This window comes from Pleurodeles waltl, chromosome 4_1 (genome assembly GCF_031143425.1).
Source record: "Pleurodeles waltl isolate 20211129_DDA chromosome 4_1, aPleWal1.hap1.20221129, whole genome shotgun sequence".
Taxonomy (NCBI): Eukaryota; Metazoa; Chordata; class Amphibia; order Caudata; family Salamandridae; genus Pleurodeles; species Pleurodeles waltl.
Genome location: NC_090442.1, coordinates 599,765,093 through 599,790,652, shown reverse-complemented (window position 1 = coordinate 599,790,652; position 25,560 = coordinate 599,765,093). Strand labels below are relative to the sequence as shown.

General features: G+C 41.8%; 1 long non-coding RNA gene across 1 annotated transcript in view; it reads left to right on the top strand.

Annotated features, from left to right (window-relative positions):
• The window catches only part of LOC138287957 (uncharacterized), a 32,169-nt gene extending 7,158 nt beyond the window's left edge, over positions 1-25,011 (top strand). The window contains exons 2-3 of the long non-coding RNA XR_011202301.1: positions 20,272-20,362; positions 24,975-25,011. This is a non-coding gene — a long non-coding RNA (uncharacterized lncRNA). The remainder of the gene's footprint in view (positions 1-20,271; positions 20,363-24,974) is intronic.
• Positions 25,012-25,560: the final 549 nt, after the last annotated feature.

The following is a 25,560-nucleotide window of genomic DNA, read 5'->3' as shown; positions in this document are numbered from 1 at the left end:
AAAAGGCCTTTCTACCCCAAAAATTCACCATTGATGAACCACAAAATGACCCACTACCACTAACTACACCTATCCCTGAACCCTAACAACCCCATTTTACTTCTAAACCCCACCCATTCAATTTTTTCTTAAATCACTTTAGCACACCCAAACTCCACCCACCCTGAACCTTAAAAAACCCTCACCACCTTTAAACAGCAGCCATCCATGGCCCATAAGAGCTCTGCATCGCCCTAAATCACTCATCCCTGAACCTCTTTCTACATCTAAACCCCACCCACCCCTTAAGCCTTAAAACTTCTTCCCACCCTAAACTCTACCTTACCCTGAACCCACCCCATCCACTACCCATAATTGCACCTTGAAATCCCTCACCAACCCTAAGCTCCACCCATCCATGAACCCCAAAACCTCTCAACACCCTTGCACTCCACCCATCCCTGACACCTGAAACCACCTCACACACCTAAAACCACCCATCCATGAACCCTAAAAATCCTTCACCACTCTTACACTCCACCCATCTTTGAACCCTAAAATCCCCTTTCTGTGCCATAGCTCCAATTATTCCTGACCTCTAAAAAACCCTCATCACCCTAAACATCCATTCCAAGTTAATTTGGGACTTTTTCTTAAAATTAGCTTTCCTTTAAAATGTTTCCCTTATTTTTTTTTTTTTAATGTTTCCTTAAAATTGTCTTTCCTTCAAATTGTTTTTCCATGATTTGATTTCCTCCAATGTGGTTTCTAAGTTTTTCTTTTCCATTAATTCACACACATCAATAAGAAATGGCTAATTTAATTGCAGGACCGGAGGTTACCATTATACATAAGTTCCTTTAATGCCACTCCTTGCAGCACTTTAAAGAAGTTAACATCATACATAAAACATTCCAGAACATAACACTTACTGTACATATCAACTCCGTGGAGACAGTCTTCTGCCTCTTTTAAATGCTGCTCCCATGCAGATAAGAATCTCTCCTATTCTCTTTCATTGCACTGTTTATACTTCACTCCTTTGAGGCCTTTTGGTGCAGTTTTAAGTTCCAATTTAGGGATCATGTCTTTCTGTTGAGAACCGTTCTTGTCATAGTTAGTATTTTCTTAACGTTTGAGGAGAAATATTAATTTGGCAGTCTAAGTGTTTAGGCGTCTTACCAGGTGTTTTATCTTCCTGGGGACCAGGTGCGTGGGTCCCGAGGTCGTGTCTCCTCTTCTCAGGCCACAGGCGTGACTCCTTTCGGGAGCAGTGCTTGTGCAGGAGTGGCGGGCCAACTCCCTTCCTCGCATCTTGTAGACGCAGCTATCTTCGTGAGTGCGCACGACTCACGGTGAAGGGCGGTTAACGGAATGCATTGAGTAACGGTCTCCCGGCCAAATGTAAGACTTTGCCCTCTATTTTCCTTTGGGCACGAACTATTTATTTTAGGTAAACATGCGTGGCAATACGGAGCTATTGAGATGTCAAACTGACAGTTTCAAGCTCCATGTTAGACCGGCAACTGTATCAAGCTAAGGAACAGCGAACCAGACTCCAATAGTGCCACCTTGCTTTTTAAAATATCCTATTAATTTGTGTAAATTACTATGTCTGCAATCGATGACCAAGCGTCTGAGAGTTGTCAGAGTAGAATTAATGAGGAATTAATCAAGAAACTGATCCAACACAAAAAGCGCTCCTCTGTTAAAGACACACTAGACCAATTCATGTTTGGGAGTGAGTTGGATAATGATGAAAATATCCTTCTTCCTGTTACAGCTCAAACCAACAAAGGGGGTAAGCAAAAAAAGGAAGATTAAGCACCTTGACATTACTGAAAAAGAGGCTAAAGACTATAGAAAATTAGAAGGTCTAAGCACTTCGCATCCAATGGAGGTTTTTAGCACCTCAAAAAGAGTTGGAGGTCCAAGTACCTCACAGAGATTGGGCGCCCTGCGCGACGCAAAATTGAATAGTGCTTCCTACGGCACAGTAGACTCTGATGTTTCTCCTGACATCCAAGATCATAATACATTTGATGCTGACTCTTCTAATGAGAAGCCTTTAGATGAATATATTTTAGATTTGAATAGTGATGAGCTTGATGATGATGAATTCCTTATGCAGGAAGATCTCCCATCCTCCTCAAAGGGTGTAATTAGAGATCTATTGGGTGAGGACATGTTCTCTCCTGATAATATCAAACACCCAAGGAGCGCAGAGTGGTGCTCACAAGAACACTTGGCAAAGTTAATCAAGCTATGGATCTGTAATCCTCTAGAGAAGTGGGTGAGAAACATTCCAAGACCTAAATGTTCTCGACCAGTCATACACAACAAGACCTGCCTTATACCCAACCCTCAACCCAGAATTATTAACTTTTCTCTTTAGGCTGGGTAGAGATCCAAGGAGAGGTCTTGAGAGATCTCTCAAATCTTGCCAGGACGTCTCCTGGATATAGTTTGACCTTTAGCAAGGATAATTGACTTGTTAGAGGATGCACATGCCAATGAGGCACCATTGGGTCTCGAATTATTAAGGGGATGGAGCAAATGGCTTTGGTTTTGCTTTGCGATGCGAACGCCAGACTAAACTTAGAGACACAGAGGGTTGTCCTCTCAAAAATTTGCCCTTAGCTTGAGGATCTTACCGAACATGAACCCTCCAATAACCCTAAAGGCCTTCTTTTTGGGGAGGTCATGATTAAAACTCTAAACAAATATGTTACAACATTTACAGCCCTAGATTAGGCACAAACAAACATCCATAAGGTTTTCAACCAAGGTGTTTTTGGTCAGGCCGGCAGAAGGTGGCTTTCTGCCGCCCAGGGCAGACCAGCGCTCACAAAGGTCTTACTTTTCAACCTGTAGGCAGTCAAGAGGACTTTATAGAGGCTATCAAGGCAGATACGTTTCCCAGGGAGGACGCCCCTTCCGTGGTAGACGTGGCAAACCACGTGGTCAACCCTCAGCAGGATACCAGGGAGTACTACAAGTTTACATTAATTCCTGGTAAATGTGGGATGTCGCCTTATGTTCTTTTTCCATGTATGGGTAACAGTTATAAAAGATACGTGGGTTTTAGAAAGCGTTCAAGGTTTCAGAATAGATTTCTGGGAAGATACCTTCCAGTCCTCTTCCCCAAAAGAAATAAATTTATCCTCCACACAAGAGGTTATCGTAGAAGAATAGGTAAGTACTATGTTACAAAAAGGAGCCATTCTACAGGAACCCCTAGAAAACAAATTTTTGTGAGCAGTCTGTTCTTAGTGGAGAAGAACGACAAGGGATGAAGACCTGTAATAAATCTAAGAAATTTGAACAAATTTCTAGTCTACAGACACTTTAAGATGGAGGGTATCCATCTTCTAAGGGACATGTTGTTGAAGGAGGATTGGCTCCTGAAATCAAATCTGAAGGATGCTTATTTTATGATTCCAGTGGCCAGGGAACACCAACCATACCGCCAGTTCACCTAGAATGGGGCCCCTTTACCAATTTCACACAGTTCCTTTTGGTCTGTCATCAGCGCCTTGGTGTTTGACCAAGGTGCTGAGGGAAGTCGTATCCTTCCTCTGAGAGAGAGGCATTCAGATGATCATTTATCTGGACGACATCCTTATCATGTCTCAATGCCATTCACAGATTTTGAAGGACTTAGATATGACTATTTCTGTATTACAGAATTTAGGCTTCATTGTAAACAGAGAGAAATTTGTCCTTACCCCGTCCAGGACTTTAAAATGTTTGGATTTCAAGATAGATACTGTGAACGTAGTCCTCCAAATGCCCCTAAAAAAGATCACCAAGATAAGAAAGGAAATTTGATTTGCTCTCAGGCAGGAGTCTATCACCTTGAGAGAAATAGCCAAGCTCTCAGGCCTTTTATCTTACTCTATCCAAGTGATCTTCCCAGGTCCCTTACATTATCAAGTGTTGCAGAGAATAAAAGCAAAAGCTCTTCAGGAAGGTTTATGGTATGGAGACAGGATAGCCCCAGATAGGGAAGCCAGAATAGAACTTTCTTGGTGGCTGGAGAACCTAGACCCATGGAATGGCAGAGCAATTTTTGATTCTTCTCCAGACTTTATCTTGGAGTCGGACATGAGCTCTGTTGGTTCGGGTGCTCATCTAGGTACACAGGAGGCTTATGGTCATATTCAAAGGGGTCACATCATATACACTATTTAGAGTTGACTACAGGGCTGTATGCCCTTATGAGTTTCAAAGATTGTTTGAAAGGCAGCGTAGTATTGCTAAAGATGGACAATATTTCTGCTTTGGCGTATATCAGTCGTCTAGTTGGAACAAAATCTTCAGACCTGTCTTCTTTATCCAAAAAGCTTTGGTTGTTTGATTTGGGGCACAAGATCGAACTAAAGTCAGAATATTTTCCTGGGATGGAGAATTTCAGTGCAGTCTGGAATTCAATGTTTTACTGGATTTCAGTGACTGGAAACTAAGTCCAGATTTTTTCAGAAGAATATCCCTAATCTAGGGCCCTCTACAGATAGACCTGTTCACAAGCAGACTGACGTTTGAACTGGAGAGATACTTCGGTTAGATGCCAGATCTGGGTGCTTTGGCAGTGAATGCCTTCCTCCAGACATGGAAGGGAACAAACATTTATGCGTTTCCTCTTCTCGCAATGATCCCACGTACTCTATAGAAGGTCAAACAGGAGATGTGCTCCCTTGTCCTGATAACTCCCCTTCGGGTCTCTCAGGCTTGCTGTCTGATGTGCCTGGAACTAGCGTGCTAAATCCCCTTCTTGATGCATGCAGCACAATGCCTTTTAATAAACGCAGATAAAGAGGAACATCCTCTGGTTCTAAATGGGACTTTGAACCTTCTTGCATGGAAAGTGTCTGGAGATCTAGAGAAATGTCAGATCTTTCGGGTAGAGCTGGAGAACTCTTGGATGAAGCATGGGCACCGGGTACCCAACACAGGTATAGAGGAATTTGGAAGGTCTGGGTATGTTGTTGCTTGGAAAGGGACTTCAATCCCTTTGAGGCTCCTCTAGTAGAGGTTGTGAGCTTCTTAGTGGAACAGTTTGAATAAGGTCTTAGTTATAGGACATTAAACTGTACTAGGTCAGTGATTTCTGCAGGACACAGTCTCATTAATGGCAGATTGGTTGGTAAGAATGTCTTGGTGTGCAGGGTGCTTAAAAGCATTAGACTAAGAAGACCCTCTAGCTCTAGGTAAACAGGATATTAACTTGGCTCTTTCTTTGTTTATCTCTTGGCTTTGCAATAGATACATGGATCTCAAAAGACTTTCTATGAAGTTGGCCTCTTTGCTCTGTTAAATTTGTCTGCGAATAGTGTCAGATGTTAAAGCCTTGAAGGTAAGTAACAGAGGTTAGGATGCTCTTGGGGTTACCTTTCGAGATTACAAAAAGAACCAAAACTATGTCTGAATCAATTTTCTATCAACATTTTGATTCCTGCAAAAAGCTTTGTGTGGTGGACTGCATGAAAGGATATGATTGTCAAATGAGTGAATTTCGACCAGATGGTACTGACCAGCTATTGATTTCTTTTGGTAAATCTTTTAAGGTGGTTACTACGGCCACAATTGCTAGATGGGTAAAATGGACTATGCAGTCAGCTGGCGTTGACTTACAGAAATTTCAAGCACATTCCATGAGAGGTGCTATGGCAAGCATGTCCTTTTAAAAAGGTGGCAGATTAGAGGATATTTTGAAAGCAGTTGATTGGTCTAACTCCACTACTTGTGCTAAACATTATTCTAAACCAATTGAGAACATGTCTGATGTAGTTCTCAGGTGCTACCAACTTGCATAATGGTAGCCTCCAGTCCTGTAAAGAAATAGTGATTCTCCAAATGAAATGCCCAGAGAATCTGAATTTCATTAAGTACACGAAGGCTAACATTATTCTTCCCTACCCCTACCTTAGTTTATTAAATATATATATATACACACACACAAATGGAAAAAACATTCTAAATAATTAATGCAAGAAATATCATACTTTAGGCTAGAATGAATTGTTCAAGTGTTTTCTGAATTTAGCTTGCTTTAGAAAATCTTGTGTCGTTTGTCTAGTTTTCACATTTTTTAGTGCAAATCTATAACACTTTTTTGTAGTTTGTAGACAGTTTGCAGTAACATGAACTTTTTTGTAGATGTCATGGTGTTCTACTTATTTGGAAATTGGAGGAAGCAGAATATCCCATGGCGGATCTTCAGGAAAACGTCCTGTGCTGTTTCTTCTTACTGTTGATTTCAAGCTGGACGTCTTAGCTGCTAGATTACTCAGCATTTAAAAGAGGCAAAAGACTGTCTCCATGGAGTTGATAAATATAGAGACTGTATGTTCTGAAATGTTTTATTTATGATGTTATCTTCTTTGAAGTGCTGCGTTGAGTGGCATTAAAGTACTTTATGCATAATGTTAGCCTCCATGTCCTTACTGAAAGTCAGATTCTCTTGTAATTTCATCTGGAGAATCGCTATTCCTTTCCTCTTCCTGATTTTGTTCCTGTCTGCTTTGGCGTGGTACCTCTATTCACAGTGGTAGCAGCATGGATGTATGGAAGAGACAGTTGCTCTTCGTGGACTCTCTTCGTTCGTTTCAGCTTGCGCCTTCTGCCTGCTCAACTGAGAGACTGGGCAGAGGGGAGAGGTTTTTACCAGGGAGACAGCACTTGCATAGGATGGCAGTAAGGCTGTATTCCTTTTGCCTGCGGTAGTTGGCTGGTAGGCCGGGTATTTTTTCCTCTCGTCAGCCACAACATTGGGCTGTATTTATGTGTATTTTCCCCTTCGTGCAGAGAGCATGTGCGAAGGGGATTCTGTCTTACCTGGGAGCATGCATGTTTGGGAAATGTAGCTACACGCTTACCTGCGCTTTCCTTCTGTTGCCATTTCTCCCCATTTAAATGGGGTGTTGGCAGCAGATAAGGTACTGTGCTAGTTTAATTGGTATTATGGCATTTGACTTTTTGCTTAGCAGTGCTTGGCTTTCTCTTATTATGGGGAAACACTTGAAGAAGAGTAGACTCTTGAGTTCTTCCACCAGTGAATATTCATCTTCTAGAGCCAGATCTCCTTCACAAAAAATGATCTAGAATTTCCAGATCTCCTCATGGTGCTGGTTCTTTAGAGGAAGCGACCAAGGGGATCCTGCTAAAAACCTTGGGTGATTTGAAGAACGTACCTAAGAAGGTGGATAAACCCAGAACAGGATCCTCTTCATGTCCTTCAGAGGAGGGAGAAAAGGAAGCTGCAGCTGTGTCTGGATTTAAAAGCGTATATATAAAGATAAAGTCTTATTACCTGAAATCTTGTAGAGAGTATGTGTCAATATGGGATTCTTTATTTTAGAATTACAATTTACCTATACTGAGACAGTTTTGTGTCAGTTCAGCACATCTCAGAATCCTTTGCTGGCTATTCATCAACATGTTACAGATGTGATTTTCAAAGAATGGAAAAATCCCAACAGAATTATAGTTCCTATATTTATGTCCAAACTATACCCTCTGGCGAATTCTGACAAAAAATCCCCAAATGTTGTTTCAGTGGATTCTTTAGTGGCCAGTCTTGTGGGTCGTACCTCTATGGCTGAAGAAAATATTATTAAAGATCCGGTTGACAAAAACATCGATTCTGTTCTCAAGAACTCTTATGCAGGATCAAATTTAACAATATGTGCTGAAATTTATGGAGCATATATTGCTCAAACTATGCTGGCTGACTTGAAAGATTTATTTAAAGCCCTTCAAGAGGGAGAGGAGTGTTCTTGCTTGATTGAAAGCCTTGAGCAACAGAAATAATTTTTATCAGACATTTCATTTGATGTGGTGTGGGTGCAACTTTATCAGAATGGGTCATGGTCACTGCTAGACGGAATGTCTCTCTTAGAGACTGGCATACTGATTATGCACAAAATAATGCAGCACTTCGCATGCTGTTGAGGGTGTGAAATGTTTTGGACCTGAGTTAGATGAGAAAGTACACAAGATGTTTAAGGAGAAGAAACATTCTTCTTTTCGTCAGTCTCAGCCTTCGTTATCCCTCTCTTCTCCTACTAAATTGTCCAAATCTTTTTGCAATCCATCTCAACATCAATATAATTAGGGGCGGGGACAGAGACGTCGGAAAGGAAAGTCTTTTAAATCACAAAATGATGGCTAGACTAGACCTCCCTCTGGCACTTCTAAGGGGAAGTCCTGACCATGCCGGAAATGGCCTGCCAGAGATAGAATCTCACATTTTCTGCATGCATAGAAGCTAGCTACCTCTGACACTAGGGTCTTGCAGATAGTGAAGACTAGCTACAAAATAGAACTTCTCTCCATCCCTCCACAGTCTGGGGCCATTCTTACGCAAGAACCTAAATGGCAAAAACAAACTACAGTCTCCGAGGCTTGCTGTCCACACACTTCTGAAGGGGGCAGGAACAAAAGTTCCACTGAATCAACAGGGGAAAGGAACCTACTCGATGATTATTCAAGTGCTGAAGCTCACAGGAGGATCCCACCTCATCACAGACCTCAAGGAATTAAACAAATGGATTCAAAACACACATTTTAAGATGGAGACTTGCAAAAGATAATTCCCTGATATATCCTATGAACTATTGTATTACAATAGACCTGATGGATGTGTATTTCCACATCCAGATGGCACTGAACCAGCAGCAGTTTTAGAGATTTGGTGTTTTGGTACCCACTATCAGTTCTAGGTACTGCCCCTAGGCATCAAATCTGCCCCACAGGACTTCATAAATGTGATGACTCTTCTGGTTGCCACCCTCCACTTGAAAGGTCTCAGGACCTTTCCATATCTAGGTCAATGATTTCCTGTGGCAGATTTGATAAAGACGGCAACGGAGGGATTCAATCTGATGGAAAATGTTTTCACAGTCATGATCTTCTTCTGCATTATGCAACATGCCATCTTGTGCCTTCCCAAGAGAGGATTTTATTAAAGTTTTCTTCAAGACCCAGAAGGGCATGGTCTGTCTCCCTCAAGGCAAAGCTGTGAGGTTGAGACAGACTTTGACTCATCTGTAATCAAGTGACAATGCGTCAGTGAGACGATGGCTAAAGGTTCAAGGGCACATTGCATCAAGTGCGTTTCTAGTTCCATGGGTGAGTTTGCATATGAGACCACTGGTGGCACATCTCAAGTTTTGGAACCCTGCATCTATAGAATATAAAAAACCAGTTCCGGTGACATCACAGATCTCATCTCAACTTCAGTGGTGGCTAAAGGATTAATCTCTTCTCAGGGTATTTCTTCTTTCTCTAGTCTTGATGACTGATGCCAGTCTGTTCGTATGGGGTGCGCCTTTGGGGGCTCTCTCCTCTCAAGGCTTATGGACATGAATCCAGAGACTTCAATCATTCACCTGGAGAGAACTCTTAGCAATCTGGGCAGCTCTTTGATTTTTCTAACCACAACTTCTAAACCATCATGTATTGGTAAGGATAGACAATCATGTGGCAATGGCTTATATATATATATATATAATATAGACAGGGTGAGGGGGTCAAGGTTCTCCTACCTCACTCTGTTGACTATGAAGATAGGCAATTGGACAAAACAGTTTCTCCTATCTCAGGAAGCCATGTTCATCAGAGGAAAGGCCAACACTCAAGTGGACTCTCTAAGCAGGAAGTTTGTCACATCTCAAAATCTATGTATTTCAAAGGAAGTTTTTTAGGAGAAATGTCATAAGTTCAGGGAGACTTTCCTGGACCCGTTTGCCTCCCCAGAGAGCATGTAACTGACAAGATTTTGTTCTCGGGCTCCATCGCAGGGAGCTTCAGGAGTGGATTCTTTATCACTTTCCTGTTTCCACTGACTCCTGTATACCTTTCCTCTGATCAGCAAGTTGTTGAAAATTCAGAGGAAAGGAGCAGAGGTTATAGTAGTGGTACCTTTTTGGCCCAGGAGATCTTGTTTCCCCTTTCTTCTCTCAATGTTTATTCTTATTCACTAGGTAATTCCTCTGTCACTTCCGCCTCTGGGGTCTTTGCCTGTAACTCATCTTTCTCTTTTGGGTTGGAAATTGAAAGGGAAGGATTAAGGAAGAAAGAAGTTCCTGATTATATTGCAGTGATTATTCAGCAATCCAGGTGTCCCTCCACTCTATACTGTTATTCTAAGCATTGGAAGAATTTTCTGGAATGGTGTGATGAGACGCATCACTCTCCTTCTCTATGAGAAACTGGGGCAGTGTTACAATTTATTTTGCATGATTTTCATAAAGGTCTTGCAGTGACAACTTTAAGGGCTCAGTGGGCTGCAATTCAGGTATTTTGTGGTCCTGGTGGTGGATATTTTGACAATGTTTTTTGGTGGTCCAACTCCTTAAGAGGCTTGCTATTTTTTAGCCTGTTACAAGATCATTTTGTCCTCCATGGGATCACCCCCTGGTTATTACTCCACTTCATGGTATTCACTTTGAAGCTCTTTACGTGGTGGAATTAAAATGGTTGACATTGAAGGTGATGTTTTGGTTGTGATTTCCTCAGCTAGGCGAATGGGAGAATTGGAAGCATTGTGTAAGTCTCAGGTTTGCTGGTTATGGACGATGGGGTAATATTGAGGACTAATCCCGCTTTCCTGACTTAGGTTCATTCCCTGGCTCACAGGGAACAATAATTTTATCTCCATTCTTTGTTTACCAATCTTTCTTCTGAGTTAGAGAGGTTGCTGTATTTGTTGGATTGGAGACAAGCCATTTTAATTTCTTTTGATTGTACTCCGTCCTTCAGGATATCCGATTGTTTGTTTGTTGCCTTTCGTGCAGTCAACCAGGGTAGCAAAGCTTCTATTATGACCATTCGTAGATGGCTACAGGAAGCTATTTCTGTTGCTTATGAGTCCGCTAAGGTATTCCCTCCCCCACCTTCCTATCGAGGGACGTTCAACAATGGGGATGGCAGTCAGGCAGGTACCTGGGCTACTTCTGACACTTTCTCGCAACACTGCAGGATTCAGGGGTGGAGTTGGTAAGAATTATTTTGGTCACAAAGTGCTGGAATCAGTTAAGGATTCTTGAATGCTCTCTGTACTTTATTTTCTGGTTCTCTTCTTTTTATACTTGTGTCTAAGTATTAAACTGAGGACCATTCTGAGTAGCATACTTGAGTTTTGTGATACGTAGGCCAGTATTGGCTTTGGTATTCCTTACATATGTGACTGGGAAAAGGATGTAGGGATAATGCCCTGGTTACTTACCAGTAATCTTCATTATCCTTGGTCTGTAGCCCCCGCCCGAGTCATTATGGCCCTCCCTGGTGTCACTGGCCTCAGGGCTTGGTATCTCAGGAAGAAGAATTCTAATTCAGTGGGAAAGTTAAATTTTAAGGAAAGTCCACTCCTACTTCCTGCTTTTGGTCCTGTCAAGAAGGTGGATTCACCTCACAAGTAATTGACTTTAATGAGGACTAAGGATAATGAAAATAACTGGTAAGTAACCTGGAATTTGCCAATATTCTAAGGTCAGAAAGAGGTAGGATTTTTCAGGTTTTACAATTACTAATTAGCATAATAACCTTACAGGACATTACATCACCTAATCTTTAAGCTTCTAATAAGGTTGCAAACCTTAAATCGCATAACATGCTACTTGAAAAGAGTAAATCATTATGTAGCCTCTAAGGACATTCTGTGAATTTACAAGAACAGGCCACAAACCTCTCTCTGAAGTCATAGCACTATAGTGAATGCTGAAGTGTGCATGACCACCTTGTGAAAGCCATAGGAATATTTGTCTCTATCGCCAACCAATAGGGAATATGCTTACAGTTGTCCATTTTAGCCATGAGCTACTCAATAGGCAAAGTGTTTTGATTGGCTAGATGATATAGATGGCACAGGCAAGTTTATATAAGTAGCAATGGGTTAATGTCCCAAGGTGCAGGAGACTGGGTTTTTGTTGCAGTAGCCCTCACTGCCACTTTGTGCCTGGTATTTGATGCAACATTGACTGAAGTGCACTTGGTTCATGGCCATGCCCACTGACCATGCATGCATTATATGTAAATCACCCATAGAGCAGGCCGTTCAGCCCTAAGCAGGGTGCATTATATTACATGTGTGTACATATCTGCACAATCGGATATGCTCCTGCTCTGTCTTTGTCAAATCAGGGACATTGTAAGTAAACAGGGAAGCCTTTTTAAGTCCATGTGCTGGACACTGGTAGATCCCTAGCTACATGATGGCTTCACTGAAAACCTATGGTGTTTGGTATCAAACAACTTTTATTAATAAACCCACACTGATTCCAGTGATGGATTTATTAATGCATACAGCTAGAGAAGACCTTAGAGGGCCCCCCGAAAAGCCTACCAGCCTCTAGTGTGCTGGCTGACTTTTCCCTGCCAGCCTGCAACCACAATTGCATTTCTGACAACCTATTTCAGAATTCCACCTTCTTGGTTTTGATGTAAATAGGCTCACTGGGTCAGGGTTAGGCCCACCCCTCACAGATAGTTGTCATATAGATGGTGTAGTCACTCTAAAGGTAGGTAGCCCATTGGCTACTATCCAACACTCCACTTAACGCCCTTAAATAGAGTATTTAGGAGTCACCCCGATTACGAGAAACTAGATTCTACCAATCTACGAGAAGGACACAGAAGAGCTGTGAAAAGCAAGAAATGAGGAGCAGCAACTGACTTGGTGCCACCATGCTGGCCTGCCTGCTGCACTCAACAGTTGCGCCAAAGCCATCTCATCCGGTAGCTGTTTTGTCCTCCAAAAGCCTTAGAGGACTGCCAGCACGTCAAGGACCAACAGCAATCTCCCTTGGAGCAGAGGAGCTGCATCCCTGCCTATTGCGGGCACCAAAGATCAACGCAAGAGTCTCCGACGCCCAAAAACCTGACACTGAAAAGCACCACTGCACCCGATCCCTCTAGCCCGAGTCAAAGTGTCAGAGGTGGCCCTGGGACCCTCAAGAACTGAGCCCCCATTTGGGTTTGGCCAAACTTGTCCCCAATACCTCCCTGCAGCCTGTTTCTGCAGGCTACCAAGAAACACAAGTGTCTCCTGTAATGCCACCCTGCTGGAAAAACGACCCACTGCACACAAGCCCCCAAGCCTGAGTTGCTGTGAACCAAGGCACCCCAGACCTGAGCCCCCCCCTTGGGTTTATCCGGACTGGTCACCCAGTCCCCACTTGCAGCCGGTTTTCCCAGGACCATTTTCCATTGAAGTGAATGGGACACCCACGGCTGTAACACACCTCTGCACCATTGACACCCTACTTCCTCCTAAAGCAAACTCTTGGTGCTGCCTCGGACCGTACCCCACTCTCACCTTAACTCCAGAAGACTGATCCTGTAAGTTGTTGATAAGTGCCCGTATGCAGTATCTGTTCCTTTCTCATGAGAAAACATTAGGGAACCCAATGCTGAAAAGCACCTCTGCACCCGGATGCCCCAGAGCTGACCAAAGTGATCTGTTGGTGCTGGCTTGGATCTTGTTCCAAACTTACCTTACCTCCAGAAGAACAGTCTTGTAAGTTGTACCCACGTACCCGTATGTAGTATCTGTTTCTTTCCCATAGGGTAACGTTACTGCATTAAAGGCAATGCAAGTGTATTAGCTCTATACTTCAAAACTTCTAACTTAAAAAGCACTTACCCAATAACGGAATTCTTGGTGTTAAAGTATTATTTTTCTAAATTGGCATGGATCTCCTTATAGAGTGTGTGTGCCTCATTTATTGACTTAGTGCATGCCGCAGACGTTTAACACTCCACTTTGATAAGCTTAAGCTGCTCGACCACACTACCACAAATAGAGCAATTTTGATTTTTAAAGTGAGCCCTGCCTCTTCTAAGGGAATACCTGGACTATACACAGCATACCTCTTTTTGGTATACTACATAAAGAGCCGGCTTCCCACACAGGGGATGAACGTCCTAAGAATGGGTGAGATTCAAATTTCAGATGTCCTTAGGAATGGGAGGAACCTCTAACCCATTCAGACATTTATTCATTTAGAGGGTATAGGACAGAGCTAAGTTAATATCCCATTTAGTCATGGGTAATCTCAATAGATCAAAAGGTCCAAAGTGCAAGAATGATGCAGTTATACACCGAAGTTTAGTGCCATATTACCAATACACCTTGAAAAAGCCCCAGGCTTGCAGGCCATAGGGGATGAAACACGTGTTGGCTGGACTAGTGAAACAATATGGTTTCTACTTTGGGAGTTTATAAAAATAAATCATCTATATAACTGCCTCATTCTTGCACTTTGGGCCTTTTAATGTATTGGGATTACCCCTGAATCAATTGGATATTAACTCAGCTCTGTTCTATGACCTCTAAAAGCCAGATAAGTGTAGGCTCTGTGGTGTGGTTTCCTGCCGCCCTAGAAGCAGGCCTCTATCCAAACCTAGCTTCCTGTCCTCTGTACCCACTGCTTTTACCACTAGTGCTCATTTCCCCCAACAAATCCATCAGCAGTAACATGGATAGGCACATGTGTGGTGTAATTTTATAGTTATCTACTGTATTGAGTTCCACAGGCTGCAGAAATTTTCCTTGAAGTCCAAAGCCTCATCACCATCACCAAGAAAGCACCAACATAGACTTCTACAGTAACATTAACTCTGTGCTGTTAACATACACATGACAAGCGGCTTCATGGCTTGAGTGACAGCTTCAGTCAGTCCTGGCTTATCAGCCAGCCGCATTATGATATAATATTTGAGGTCATACATTGTTAAAAGTGGAACTATATGTCCCAAAATGTCACGCGTTGTAGACTCAAAAGAGTATGCTTGATCAGTGTGCCACTCTCGACATTGGCATAGTTAACAGCAATGCTTAGGGACACAGAGCCCTGTTTTTGCAAACTGTTACTTTAGGCGCATTATAGGACTGATGGCGAGGGAGCTGTCAGCTATTTTCTCAAGCTCCGTTGTAACTTAGAAGGGTTTTTACACGTATTTTAGTCTTTAAAAAAATTAGACTTCTAGGATATCAGGTTTTCAGGGACATCTGGACTGAAATTCAAGTTGCTCTGACTGCACGTGTTCTGAGTTGCGGTTTCTGTGGTTACTTTGTATGCCAGATATTTTGGTGAAATGCATGGTGGTTTTTTTTTTCCAGTAACCTTGACCAAGAATGACATCTTCCTGCTGTGCTCCTCTCAAATACTAACCCAAACCAATTTATTTCACATAGGACCAACATTTACTCCCCCCCACTTCCTGTGCTTTGACCTACTTTTACTTCTTCCACATATTCATAACATTGGAATTACTTTTCCTTCATCTACCTAGTTTGTGCTACCTTCACTTCATCCCACACCCCAATCAAACTTTACAAGAATACCATCCAATTTCTTAATTTTATTTTAAATTAAATTTAGTTACATTAGCTACATTACATTTCACGAATGTCAGCCTTTGTTCAAACCTTAACTAAATAAATTAGTAAATTACCTTAATATCACAATACTCCTAACCCAGCCCAAAATAAAGTAACTCATAGTAAACTGTTTTTATTGTGCCAAATTTATCAAATCTAAAATCCTAATCTTATTTTGAATAAATTTGCATGCAAAACATCCTTATTAAAATCACAATTCTAACCCCAATTCTGTTTTTTCACATTTAACTGATTTAAATAACATTAAATTAATATGTATTAAATTAATTATTAACGTAATCTTAAATTAAAATATCTGTTTCTGTTATTGATGTATACTAAATGCTATTTAATTAAACTAAATAATTGCACTAATACTAACCCTAAAGTAACCAAAAGTTAACTAATGTAATTCATTAATTAACTTCGTGGGCTTGCCTTTTAAAATTTGCTTGATTTCATTTGTGAAAGGCATGCATACATCGTGCCTTTCCCGGTGTTTAGCCCTCCTTGAGAGCACCAGTTAACTACTGAAAACATACAAGGCTCCATGTTTTCGGCATGGTTTTTGGACTACTTTCCCTTTTTATTTCCTTTGCAGCACGATCTCGCTGGGCAGTAGTCGAGCACTTTGCTTGACATCGACCCTGTTACATGGATAATTGCACTTTTGCCGATACGTTTCACTGCAAGCAAACTTCTGTTTCCTTTTGTATGTCTCCTTCACGCTCATGGCGGCTGTCAGCTCGCTTATGTGAAACTGTATTACTTTTCATTTTCAGTTTATGTGGCAAGAAAACTCTGGTTAGGAGTTTACAACGCTAGTAGCTCTAACTCTAGCAAATGCAAGACCCATTGTATTGCAAATGCTTGGTTGTTTTAATGCTTTTCATATTTTTCTAAGATGTTTTGCATAGACCACATATTTTGCAAATACATAAGAAGGTGCCCTTGCCACGGTAGGCTTGTTGACTTTGCCAATGCTTTTTGTAAAAGTAAAAAAAAAACAAAAGCTAATATTTGAGATTCTCTCTGCTGGGTGCTTATTTTAATTGCATCCATTACCTGGGGGCGTCACTTTTTTACGAAGAGCGGCCTAAGCCATCTTTGTTACACAGGTAGGAGTGCAAGGCGAATGCAAAAGAAATGCAGCAATGACTCTAGCTTGTGGTTACACAAACAACATTGTTTCGAGCAATTTTTATGAGACAACCATGCTTATCTAAACTCCAATAATGGAAGGCATAGAAAAGCGAATCTGAATAAAACGGTGTCTCATGCGTTGGGCTAGGAAACAGGAGACGTAATTGACCAATTTCCTACCAGAAAGTGTCTCTGCCATATAACCTGCATTTTTCCTTCTTGATGATGCTTCCGTATCCTTAACACCTTGGCTGCTTACCCTTTTCCCCATTGAATGCTGAGCCCTTTTTTGGCTATTTGACTTAAGCATCAATGACTTTTTTCCACATAAGATATCGACCCCAAAGTTGCTTCTTTTTTTCCAGCATCTGGGGCATTCCACATGTACCCATGGTTTGATGATTCCCCTGGAGGGGATGGAAAACCTATCCAAAATGTAGCTAAATGCTTGGTGTGGGATTGGGGAGCGGGACGTAGGTTGGGGAAAATAGGGAACAAGAGCTCTGCAAAAAAGTGTCTGTTTCTTTTCCTAAAAATTGCCTAAACATTTTTGCTGTGCTAAAGTCACAATTTTCCTGGCTTTCGATAACATACAGAGGTGAATCAAAAAAACGATATTTGCACCATAGTTTTGGCATTTTGCTAAGAGGTAGCCCATTTTTCCTAATTTTTGTACTTTCAATCTACTTACAATTTGTGGTGGAAATCAGGGTGAAACCCATGGGTGATCGTGGATGCTATGGATTTTTGAAAAGTAGACAGAATCCTGAGTTCAGCAATGGGTCATTTGTGTAGATCCCTCGAGGTTTTCCCAAAGAATCTAACCGTTGAAATAAAAAAACAAAAAACATTAATTTGTAACTTTTTGTCACAATGGCTGATTTACAAAAGCTATATACCATTATCTCCGCTAGACCTTTTTGGTTGCAGGGATATATAGGGCTTGTTGGTTTTCCAAGAACACGAGGTACCCAGAGTCAACGTCTGAACTGCACCTTACAATAGGTTTCTCGTTGTGTACCTGATAATGAAATACAATGACTAAAAAATGGGTAGCAAGGAAACCTATGTACCTCTGAAATATACACTTAGATACAGAGCTTAGGACCTGTGGCTATTTATACATCTCTGAATTTATGGGTACAAGGGATTCAGAGAACATTTTACGAAACATCTTCTTTCTTACACACTGGCTTGCAGTTTGACAATTTCCTGGGACCCGTTTCGGGGTATCATCCCTCATCAGCCAGGCAAGCTTGAGTCCAGTGGCGCAGCATGCAAGGGACCCACGTCTGGGCATATCCTAGCCACTTAAGATGCACATAGCAACACCACAAAATAAAATGATGGACGGAGTGTTGAAACTTTTCAAACACTCATCTCCAGTCACAGATCTGTGTTCAATCCATTGTTTTTTTTTTGCTCACCCAGTTTGGACCCCAGTTTGGACCCAGCCAGTCCCTTGCTTGCTGCGCTACCAGATTTGATCTATCCTGGCTGGTGAGGAGTGATATAAGAAACTGGTCCCAGGATGCTTTTTTCCGATCCAGGGAGGACCTGGCTTGGCAGTTCGGGCTGGACTGTTCTGATGGGGAGCATGTGGCTGGGTCCACACTGGAGTAATGGGGCGAACAATGATGGATTAAACCCAGATCTGGGACTAGGGGTGAGTGTTTGAAAAGTTTCAACAATCCCGCCATCATTTTATTTTGTGGTTTTGCAACTACTTTCCTACCACCTACTATTCCCCCAGCTCCCCTGATAACAATGGTACCTCACTTGTGTGGGTAAGGCTAGTACCAGTGGAACGAGAGGCTCCAAAATGCACTGACCCTTGGAACTGACCCTTTTTTTGCAATGTGCCAAATGGTGGATTTTGGAGCCTAGCTCAGCCAGCACCTAGGAAAATCTAGCAAACTTGCACATTTCTGAAAACTAGACACCCTTCTGGAATCCAGGGTGGGGTGACATGTGTGGCTCCCACCAGGTTTTCCTACCCAGAAGCAAACCTCAAACTTTGACTAAACAAACATATTTTCCTCACATTTCTGTAAAGGAAAGTTTTGGAACCTGCAGTGAGCAACTAATTTCTTTACCATTTCTCCAAGTCTTCCAATAAAAATGGTACTTCACTTGTGTGGAAAGGCCCACAAATACAATGTGGAGACATCAATATTTCTTGTCACAAAAATCTTATTTAGCATTGGGGGTTGCAGCAATTTCTTTGCCTGGGGATCAACTGCCATCTAGGGAAGCCTAAACTCTGCCCCACTTGTGTGGCTGGGCTCGATTGTCCCTTTGTGAGAACTCCCATTGATGTTAGGTTCATCACTGATGTCAGTTGATCACTGAACATTGCTTGGAATTTCTAGGTGCCCCTTGCCTTTCCGGAATAAACACACTCCACAGTCTCCTGCCATATGACCACAACCTGGTGACAGGCCTCATTACTTTTCCCGGACTTATCCACCAAACCACACTATGCCATCCTAACTAGCCCTATCACTGGGCACAGAGGCACAATGTCCTGGAATCTCACCTAATACTTCTTTCAGTCATGGGCCAAGCTTTCTTCTCTAGCAGGTCTTCATTTGAACCCATTCCTTCAGCTACATGGAGTTAAGAGCTTAGCCTGGGGAGGTACTTGAATAACTTTAACTTTCTTAAAAGCCTCATATGCCAGACAGAGCAAAGAACATTCATTTCAGTCTTTCATTTAGACTTTCACTGCCAATTCCAGCAAACCATTTCCTAGGCTACCTCCTCAGATCTGTGCAATTGTTTCTGTCCATCTTCAACAATAAGATATAGATCATCCAAGCCCACATAGCATTTGACAATTCCAAACCTTGCCAGCCCCCTTTCCTCTATATGACCCTAATCCTAGCCACAGTCATTTCCCATCCAGACTACTACAACAACTTACATACTGACCTGCCTTGCACTTCCCTCTTTAAACTCCAGACAGTTCAAAATTGTGCAGTTCACCTATTGTTTGGCTTGAAGAGCCATGACCATATCAGCTCAGCCCTGCATTCCTTCCTGGTTACCTATAAAAGACAGCTCTACCTTCAAAGCCCTTTGCCATGAACACAATTTGTTTCATGGCTGCTCACCAAATAACCTGGCAAAACCTTTATACCAACCACCCAGAAGCTTCGGATCTGCAAACAAAAGACTATTGTGGACCTAATCCTATCTTTCCACTCACAGGGCTTCTCCTTTTGTAGATCCCTACTAACCAAATTGACATTGGAAAATCACTGGTGCCTGAAATTCAGAAGATTGTTTAAGACCTATTTGTTCACACAGGCATTTGGACACTAACCAGACCTAACTTCTGAACTTGGAATTGTATTTCTTACCGGTCAGATGCCTAAGACATCCCATGTCCTCCAACTGGCCACTGGACATCTCTTGAAGATTTTAATATCTTCCCGCAGCAGGAAAGACATGTTCTAGGACCCATGTGACAATGGCTCATTTAACATCGCTCTTAGTTAGTTAACTGATAGGCTATAGATTTCCGAATGTGATTATTGCACAGTGCAGCAATGTCACTTGTCCTCCACTAACTTGCTCTGAGGTCGCCATTTGGTGGTTCTCTGTACAGAAACTCCAAGTAAATAAAAAAATTAAATAAATGTAGGTTAATGTAGGGTGTGCCATTGTTTGCTGGTTTATAGTTCCACAAATACAAAGTCTTCTGGCAGAATAGATAGAAAAGGCACTATACTCAATCAAACGTTTCTCCTTTATTGTAGAGTTTGACTTTGGATTGAAGAATAATTGGTCCAGTGCTGTGATTTGCCCTGTGGGCTATGCAGAGAGCTTTGAAGGATATTCTTGGAACAGGTAACCAGTTCAAGCTCAAATCTTCTCTGCAGCTAGCCTTCTTGGATTTGTTGAAGTTTCTTGATTTGGTGTTTTGTGAGCCCAATATAGAGTCTGTTGGAATTGTATAGGCATGGCAGTATTAGGGCTGATGAGGCTGGGACGCTGTGGGGGTAGCCAGGGTAGGAAAAAAATCCATTGGAATGCTCTCATATATTTTAAAGGCTTTTTGTCAAATTCCTGACCTGTCTTTTGAGTGAGAGGTTTAAGTCCATGATCACTCCTCAGTTCTTTACTTCTGTCAATGTAGTATGAGGAGATTCAATTTCTGTCAGCCAGACTGTAGTTGGGTCATAAGAGTTTCACCTAGCGATTCAGTACTCCAATCCAATGCTTTTTTAAAAGGGCTGGGCAGGGCACAATATCCTATCTCCTTTGTGTGTGCTCGCACTCGACTGCAGAATGTGACCAGATGTTCTGAGTGGCTGCATTTATTTATGTGTCACTGGACGTTGTTTGGAGATGCAATCTGTAGCTGGGCAGTTCCTCACCGTTGTTGCATGTCGGCCAGTGATGACAATGACAATCCACTGCACTGTCAAAAAACGGAGTTTTCAGTGTGATTTGAAAATCTAGCAGTGCACGAGGTCTTGGTATTGTTCATTGGACACCTAATACGCACCCTGCCCTAGTCTAGCCTTGGCCATAGGTTGTAGAGGAGGCCCTGATAACATAACCACCTGCTTCATATTATCCTTCCTGGTAGTTAATGGTGCTCCGTCTTCATTATTTGTTCATCTACCATTTGTTTCTGGACTTGCCACAAGCTAGATCCCTACCTGCATGTTCAACTGCAGGCTGGATACTGAAAGGAGGCGCTGTAAGACTTGTACTTTTCTTGTGAAGGGAGGCTGTATACAGTACAGATGAGGGGCAGTTTGAGATTGCTACTCCACCCATAAAGAGAGAGAACCAGTGCCTTGTACTGCTTATGTGAAAGGAGGCAATATGGGCTGCAATTAGAGATCTGTCTTGGACCTGACAGAAAGGTCAACCTCCCACATTTGCTTGTATGAAGGTTTGCCTCTCTTGAATAGGCCAAAATAACTGTTGCCAGAAACGCATTTGTACTAGCCAATTCAAACCACAGTCTGCACCAGGACTTCAGGTGGAGTGGCTTCATCCTTTGTGACATGCAAGGTAATGTCTTGTGATCACTTCATAGAGGCAAAGTTCATATGATGCAGTTCCTAGTAATATATTTGTTTTGCTAACTGCTCATTTTGAAACCTGAAAAAACATACCTCCCTTTGGTCGCAGAGTGTTGTTAGGTACTATTAATTGGCTACATATATTTTGTAGGTCCAGGTGTCTTCAAGATTGAGTTTTCCAGTTTAAGAATAACTTGGGTGTCATTGCTTAGTTGTAATGGGTGAGTTGAAAGGAGTTTATAAGCTGTGCCATGTATAAATTGAATTAGAAGGCAGATTGAGGTTTAGATTACTTATATCTTTTAGGGGACAAACAGAGATAGGTATGGAGATAGAAACACAATTTGTGTTTTGTCAGGTACAACAAAGTCATGTTTTGGGGCGTATTCTGTGTTTCTGTATTATTTAATCTTTTATGTAGCAGTTCCTCGTCTGCAGTAAGAAAGGCTGCTGAGGGATTTGTTATGGTGACCGTGCCTCTGTTAAAGTCTAAGGAGTTCTTGTATTCACCCCAGATTGCAATTAATGCCCAGTCAGTGCTTCCGATAGGAACTATGAAACCTGTTTATTATTCAGGGTTTCTTGAGGAAATCTGGGGCATGAATGAATACTGCCTTTGCAGTTAGTTTATTCAAAAATGGTTCATTTGATATTGATCTGTAATTTGTTGGCTTCTCTCTGTCTAGCCCTTGGTTCATCATGATTGACTTGATGTAACACTTATTAGTTGCCTGGGCAATTCTCATGATGACAGAAGTTTGTTAATTATTGCTTTGGCCGGTATGGCTGAAGAGTTACCTCCGAGGAGGCAGAGCTTAGCAGGTGATCCAGCAATACGGATTGCTGTTATTAGCTTGTTTGTTTACTTTTATGGATACACGTTTAATAGCACACGGCAGAGCCCCGCTTGCTATGCATATACGGCCCACATTCAGTTTGGGGTGAGGTGGCAAGTGGGATCCCCATATGATTGGCAGCATACACACAAATAGATGCCGAATACCATCAGCTATTTTGTGGATCCTGTCTGGATGAATCTCTGACCCATGCTGTGTTGTGTGGCTGAATCCAGGTAATGCGAGCTGAATACCTGTATGGCTGAGGACTGAGTGCTGCTCTGTGTTCAACAGGCTTCTAGGACAAGCCTCATGTGTTCAGGCCGTGCCCCCTGCCAGTAGCCCCTAGATTAAGAATGCGCCTGCAAATTAAAAATAGGGAGACTATGCTGTCAACCCTTACCTAAGTCCCTACCAGACCCGGAAAATCTTGCCCGATAATTGCAGGAATTGATGCAATTTTTCAGTCCGGTGCAGAAACCAAACTCAACTGAGACCTTGAAATCATTATCATTTACGAAATGCTTACTTTTGACTCTAATCTGACCCTCAAATTAATGCCTGTTATCTTGACACCGCCTTGCATGATCAGGTATACACTTGACATTATAAATATTTCCCCCTCTGAATAACTGAAACTTTGAGAGAGCTAGAGATTCTTAGCAATGCATAGATCTCTACAAACCTTCCAAAAGCTGAACATCCTGGAAGTATTAGTCAGCTTAATCAGCTTTGCAAGTGTGTCAGCACAGTTAAGGAGACGGTGAAGAGCTGCAGAGCTCCTCTGACATCCTGAAGGAGAAAGAAAAAAATAATCTAATAGCGCTCCTCACCAAGATGCATCAGATACATTCCTAGGGGCCATAGATACGTTCCTAGGGGCCATCGAAGAAAGACACCTGTGTTGGATTTCTTATTGTGAAGGAACTTCCTATGCAATTACACCAATAGATGTTGAAGACCTCAAGACAGCTGTAGTTCTCTGAGGCATTTATGGGTGTAAGAAACACTCCCTCATCTTCAGCCATAATGGCCAAATCCCCTGAGATGGCAACTGTGACACTTATAAATGAATGTTTTGTCATACACCTCTTTCGCGAAAGGAAGAAAGATTGGAAAAGTGTTAAAAGACACTTAAATCTGCACAATTGTATTTTGACCCTTTCAATCAACTACTGAAGGCTATGGAAAATTAACTGGATGCGGAAGAGAACTGCCTTATCAGTACATCAGATTAGGACCAAAATATGTCGCTCCCTGTCAGCAAAAATGGTAAATTGTTAGATCACTCTCTAAGGGACAGTATCTGCTTTTGCGAAGTTAAACTTGTAGCAATGAGCCTACGTGATCCATCCCTCGCACCCTATGAAATACTCTGCATCAAAATCCATCATTAAATACTTTGTGAGACCCCAGCATGCTAAATTAAACAAACCCGTTGTTGCTGTGATGAAAGCAGAAGTCATGGGCTTGCTGGCTAAAATGTAATAATTCCAGTTTTACCCTCCTCCTGAAGCCTAGAAAGATCTGATGTTGTGTGCCAGCTAATGCACATTCTCACTTAAAAATGTAGACATGACAATTCTGGCCAAGGTACTAGCAAATAAATTAGTTAGAATCATTCCTAGTCGTATCCGTGACCGATCAGGAGAATTTGTGCCTGGTTGATCATCCCTAAACCATTTCATATTCTAACATTGTATGGCACGTGAAAGACGATACTAAAGGCTTTGTTGTCATTTTACTGATGTAAAATGGACTTTGAGTGCATAGATTGGGGTTTCTTCTTCAGAAACATGAAAAGAACAGACAGGTCTAGAGAATAATTACATTTCTGTAGTCAGATGGCTCTACACTCAGTCCTTAGCACAAATCAACTGTGCTGTTAAGTCTGCCATTTTCCCCTCCTGTAATGGTATTAGGCAAGGTTACCACTTTTCCTTATTCTTATCATTGCTTGTCTGGAACTCCTCTCATCCACCATAAGGCAGGCCATAGACATTAATGGCATAGCCACCCCAGGAGAGTCTAAATTCATTCTGCATGCTGACAGTATCCTGCCTAACTTGACAGACCTCAAGTTGTTGCTCCCTCAATTGATGAGACTTATTAGCAGCTTTTCCTCCCTTTCAGGCTATAAAAGTAACTGGGGCAAAACAAGATATTGTGTTTATTAAGGGAAGTTAAGAGAACTTCAGTAACTGAATATGATCTCACATAACTTATTGACAAGATGACATACCTGGCAAACAGAGGCCTAGATAGGCAGCCTGTACATTTGATAAGTGATCTGATTTGTATGGATGCCCCTATACGTCTCCCTTCCTCATTTTGTTTACATAATTTTTCTCATGCCCTTTGTCCCTTTTCCAATTCTTTCCCCTTCTAACCTATGATGTCTTTCTTATGCTGGATAATAGATTTAAAATAACATATAACACAGTATACCTGTTGGTTTAAGTATGTATCACAGTTAGCCTCAATGCACCTGTTTTCTCTCTTATCTTTTGACTCAGTATTAATGTGCTATATATCACTCATTGTGCAAAATCTTGATGTACATGTAATTTCCTTATACCTTCACAGGTGCAGTGTTTTAACAAACCCCCCCTTACAATGCCGGCTGGGGTGTCATGGACGCGTTACCTGAAAATGCTAACTGCAAGTGTGCTGTCCATGTTTGCAGGAGCTGAGGTTGTACACAGATATTATAGGCCTGATTTAGTAAGTAATGTGGACTAATCCATTATTAAGCAATTTATTCACAGCAGCAAAAAATGTTTGTCCCCTGTTTCTAAGGTCTACTTTGCTCAGGAATAATGTTGAGACTAAAGCTAATGGCATATTATACATTTATCATATTTAATTGCACATTTTGCAGGTCAAAGACCTCTCCAGGGTCCTAAACAGTGTAGTTCTGAATAGAGCTGGGTTTGTGACAAGCTCTTAAAAAGAGATCTTGATGTCGGAGAACAATTAAAATTTTGTTTTTGACCAAATCTCCATTTACGTAATTTCTAGAGTAAAGCTATTGGGGCAAAACATGTCATTAATTACCATAACGTTCCAGTGCTGGGCTCTACTACATATTGCTCTTGTGAAAGTGTCTGCAACAAAACTCTACATCAACCATAATGTTTCTTGACTTTCCAAAAGGCCCTTTCTTTCCAGG